This window comes from Branchiostoma floridae, unplaced genomic scaffold, assembly GCF_000003815.2.
Source record: "Branchiostoma floridae strain S238N-H82 unplaced genomic scaffold, Bfl_VNyyK Sc7u5tJ_1453, whole genome shotgun sequence".
Taxonomy (NCBI): Eukaryota; Metazoa; Chordata; class Leptocardii; order Amphioxiformes; family Branchiostomatidae; genus Branchiostoma; species Branchiostoma floridae.
The window spans coordinates 4564-9403 of record NW_023365720.1 but is presented as its reverse complement, the minus strand read 5'-3'; the positions used below and the strand labels follow the sequence as shown (position 1 = coordinate 9403).

The window sequence follows — 4840 nt, the reverse complement described above, 5'->3', positions numbered from 1 at the left end:
GTCAACAACATATCAACCAGTCGACGAAGAACTATAAGATTTTCTTAGATTTAGACAACATTTCAGGCTTAGGTCACATTTCCAAACAGGTGCCCGGCCCGGGATGTTTAAAGAACAAAAAATCAAAATGTATACCTAGAAATATACACAAAATATGTCAATTAATCTTATGTTGAAAATTTGTGGGCTGTGATGTCTGTTATATCATCTTTTTCCTCCCGAAAGCTGCCCGGCCGGGCCCCGGTTTGGAAATGTGACCTAAGCCTTACTTTTGGAACCGATTTGGATCAGTGATTTAATGTGCACGTTTTAAACAATTCCTCACAAAACAAGTCCATCTCTATTCCAGACCCGCCTTTAAGGGTACGTACAAAGTAAAAGCGATTGAGAATACTAAATCAAAATCCACAAAACATGTTGGTGAGAGAGTTCGATACTTACAGAATTTCTGGATATGTAGATCACGTCACGATGTCACTCTGAGGTCACGGCTGGCGGGAATGAATGAGGAGGGATTGCGGGGACGGAAACATATACTCCAAAGTGTAAGACAATTATGCAAATGAGTCATTGTAGATGTTGGTACTGACTTAGAGACTTGTCTATTAAATACCGGGCTTGTCACACCCGCTTGAAGACAAGTGCGAAAATCGCACGTTTGTGAACGAAACTTGTCTGTCAATGGTTATTGGTGTCTTACTCACCACCAAAAGAGTAGACAACTTTAAAAAGAATGCAGTGACATGTTTATGAAAGGAAGTTGTATGTTAACACTAGATATGTGCTTGACCAGCAACTATTGCAGGAAAGTAACAGACAACAACTACTAGGTACCTACGATAGAATTGGATGGCGCGTGTGCGATCGAATGTATATGTGCGAAATCTGTTACGATTCACCATGTTGTGGGAAAATGTGTGGAAACGGAGAGTGGATTCTTTACCGCACAGACACAGACAATGAATGAAGACCTTTATTGCACATTTTTGCCATATCGGGCTAAGTCTATAACAAACAACAAGTCCACACAATAACGCAAAAGTCTGCGAAAGCTTTAAGTTCCAACAAGTTTTATCTGATGATGCTCAGAGAAATGTATACGATAGACAAGGAAACGATGTACACAAAATATCGATCTGTTCTTAATTAGCTGCTTCTTGACCTGATAATACAGTATAGAGATAGGACAGAAATGTGCTCCTACGGTTTTTGCTTGGTGATAAGTCTAACAAGGGGAAGATGCTAATTATATTGTGGTGTTTATAGAAGATAGCTGGAAAGAAAAGGTGATTTTTTTCAGTACGCACAATAACATACAAGGGCGCGAAACTTTATTTGTCAAAGAAATGTTAAGCAAACAACGTACAGAATAACAGCATTTCTGCTCTAAATGATAACAATACAGTGATAGAATTGTGAACGTCATTGGTTTTATAACAGCTTAATTTTTTTCATCGATTGAGTTGAAATTTGGCACAAAGGTAAAATATATCCTCTTGTGCAGATTCATAAAAGAAAAAAATCCAAATGTCTTAATTTGTTACTTAGATTTCTATGACTGACCGAGATAATTTCAAGATAGCCACACCCTTGTCAGATGTTTACTTTCTCTACATATCTGACCCACTACAATTACTGCAGGAAACTAAAATTACATGTACGTCTGCAGAATGCTTACATAGGTTACGTGCCTGTTCTCATTTTCGAACTTCCGATAGTTCATCTTTTACAGCTGATAGGTGGATTGCATAGAATATGACAGCGGATCCCGTTGAATTTAGAGCCGGACACGTGATTTGTTAATTGAATATTTTAATTTTAGACTAAATTTCCGTTAGCCGAAAGAAACAAACCTTGGCATAGTAATTAGGTGTGTTAAAGCCAAGAGGAGTACAAAATGGGATTCGTCTTAGTTTATTGGAAAGTATACAACAGAATCTTTTAATCGACACGTCGCATATCCTGTACCCTGAATATTGATCTAACTTAAACTTAAACCGCCGACTTCAAAGCGTGTGGCCCTTCTGAAATCAACTCAGTCGCTCATAAAAACTTGATCGACAAGTTGAGATACTTCAATCTCAAGAGGATTGCTTTATCTTTGTGTAAAAGTTATATGATATTTACATATTTAACAATTCTGTCTAATGTGGTAACATTGCATCAGACTTGCATTTAGATTGTAACAATTTTTGTCTCTCTCTATCGTACGTTGGACAATCCATTATAAAGCGGGATATTCATTTTCAATATCATCATGGCATGTTAGACACAGTCTCTCATTGGCTGGTGTGTTATAGTGTCTACCCTTTTGGATTTGTAAGGAGTGGGCACTATTTTCGTGACGATATTGCAAAAATATTTGTTTCGAACGGTATACGCGGTTACAAGGTAATCTTCAAGACAAATCTTATTTGATTCTGCAGTAAGTACTTAGTTTGCTTAGACTTCTTATTTCTTGTCTCCAGCCAGAGAGAAATGTGTTTATCAGGCGATTTTTGAATAGATTTCCAAACTGATTGGCATTCAAGGCAGGGTTGAGCCAAACAGTTTGGAAGCCATGTCTACATAGCATTTCTTTTACATGGACAACATAACATGTTGGAACTTACACGTGTGTGTTATAATTATTATGAGCATACTGTACAGTAGTCAGTGAAGAATACCATTTCCGTTCCAACTACAGGGCGATGACCCTAATTGACGACTGCGCAGAAGGTCCCCGGTGAGTCCATACAGTATTGATTTTTAAAGGTAACAGAAGATGTGCTTTTCTTTGGAAATGTTGGCATTTTTGAGCTGTATACTACAGGTAAGGGTTGTAGGTTTTTATTATGTTGAAAAACCATACTTTCAAGCCTGTTTTGGGTGCCTGGAACAATAGAAAGAAGTTTTTTTTAGAGCTGTCATTCTAATGCCAGATGGGGTCAAAGGTCACCATGTTTTGATAGATAGTTAGATGATTTATTGCGCAACAATTGCATCAGTGACAATGTATGGCAATGTATATACAACAAAATTTACAGTCTAGTCATACACATAAAAATTAGACTGCAACAATTTCAGTTGTGTTTGGCTGCAAATCACGTGTACATGTGTTCCGGCGGTCAGAATGTTTCCAAAAGTTGAAAATGAGAAGAAGATATTTTAGAGGCCGGGCTACCCTCTCAATGTTAGTTTTCCAAGGACGAAACTTCGAGTAGGTGACTTTTGACAGCTTCTTTTTGCCATTTTTTACATTATAAGGAGAGGGGATACTGATTGGTGGTCACTGCTCTACATACAGTGGCACATATAATCTGGCGAGTTGTTTGAACTGTTGTTTACTATTTCAACTCGCTATTTCTTGCTTAGACTGCTCATTTACGCCAGTTCCCACAATTATCAAGTATTTAAAGACCAAGAAAGTCTGATTCTCCTGATTATAGGAGCACAGACCTGAACAGTCATGTTGTGTCCCATTCCGTGCCTGCATAGGCATAGAACGGGACGGGCACGGTAAGGGTACGACAATAACCACTTGATTTACTTAAGATGACTGACAACCTTCTACTTTTAACTTTGTATATAGATAGTAAGGTGATACTGAATGATGCATGAATTAATAGAAATAGAAAAATGAATCGCAAGTTTGTCAATGTTTTATTGAACCAGCAAGATCACAAAAATGAAAACGCAATATTTCACTATAAATTACTGTTTAAACAGATTCACTTCATTATTAGTGACATTGCCTTTGAATTGAGATGACGAACATTGCATGTTGTGTAAAAGGAGAGAGAAAATAAGAGACAAAACTAATTCAATCCAGGAAAAATCAAATCGTCTTATGAACTTCTAAACCAGTTTTAACTTGACTAAATTCCTCGATCGAGAGTCTCTCTCTTCACTTTTTCCGAGTGATTTGTAAGTCAACAGATCATATCCAATATTAGACGCAAAGCTGCTTTACCATTTCAAGTGGCATTCTCTTTGATTTGAATAACATTTCTTGTTACATGAGTCATACGAGACAAAAGATATTCCATCCGAGAAAATAAATTGCCGACTAATCGTCCTTTGGTTCTAAATCAGTTTCAATTTTATACAATTTCTTACTGGAGACTCCTTCTCGTTCGACCTTCTTCCTGATCCGCGAGTGTGTTCTCCACTTGTTTAGTATCCAAGTGTTCACTGGCCTCATCAAGTTCCTCCAGGAGCGACCTCGCCTCTTCCACAACCTCCCTCAACTCTGAGTCAGCTGGACGGGTAAAGGAAAGACAGAATTATCATGAGACAGCTGTACTGTGACAAATGATGATATAAGTACATCGAGCCAGGATGGCACTGATTCAATGTGTAGTGCAGAAAATCATTGACCAAGATTATTGTAAACACTAAAACAGCAATGTTTGCGTTGTGGCTAACATGCAACGTCTATATTAAATCAACATGCCTGTCTGAATATTTGTGATGACCAAACGTACCATCTGCATCCAAGGTCAGACATCCACCGCTCGACCCGCTCGACCTCCTGCGCCTGCGCCGACGCCTCCATCCCTCGGAGTCGTCGATCAGCGTTGCCATGACAATCATCGTCGCCAGCATCATGCAGACAAACAGCTTCATGGTGTAGCTTCAGCCGATGTGGGGAGGGGAAACAAAATGATGATCAGGATTATTCGGCGGAAATGTATTTATCGTTGTGGTAAGCTTTAAGACTACCATCTGCCAAACAAACTGCAGGGATCAATCGGCCAAAAAAAAAAAACTTTTCATATGGCTCTAGCTAACACAAGAAACTAGCCCTGTTCTGTTCGGAAGTCAACAACATATCAACCAGTCGACGAAGAACTATAAG

General features: G+C 38.6%; 2 long non-coding RNA genes across 2 annotated transcripts in view; both read right to left on the bottom strand.

Annotated features, from left to right (window-relative positions):
• The window catches only part of LOC118407739, a 1863-nt gene extending 1316 nt beyond the window's left edge, over window positions 1-547 (bottom strand). The window contains exon 1 of the long non-coding RNA XR_004830176.1: window positions 442-547. This is a non-coding gene — a long non-coding RNA (uncharacterized LOC118407739). The remainder of the gene's footprint in view (window positions 1-441) is intronic.
• A 3076-nt stretch (window positions 548-3623) lies between these two features.
• On the bottom strand, window positions 3624-4631 carry LOC118407738. The gene is made up of 2 exons (XR_004830175.1): window positions 4467-4631; window positions 3624-4240 (listed from the first exon to the last, which is right to left on the bottom strand). It is a non-coding gene; the product is annotated as an uncharacterized LOC118407738 (long non-coding RNA).
• Window positions 4632-4840: the final 209 nt, after the last annotated feature.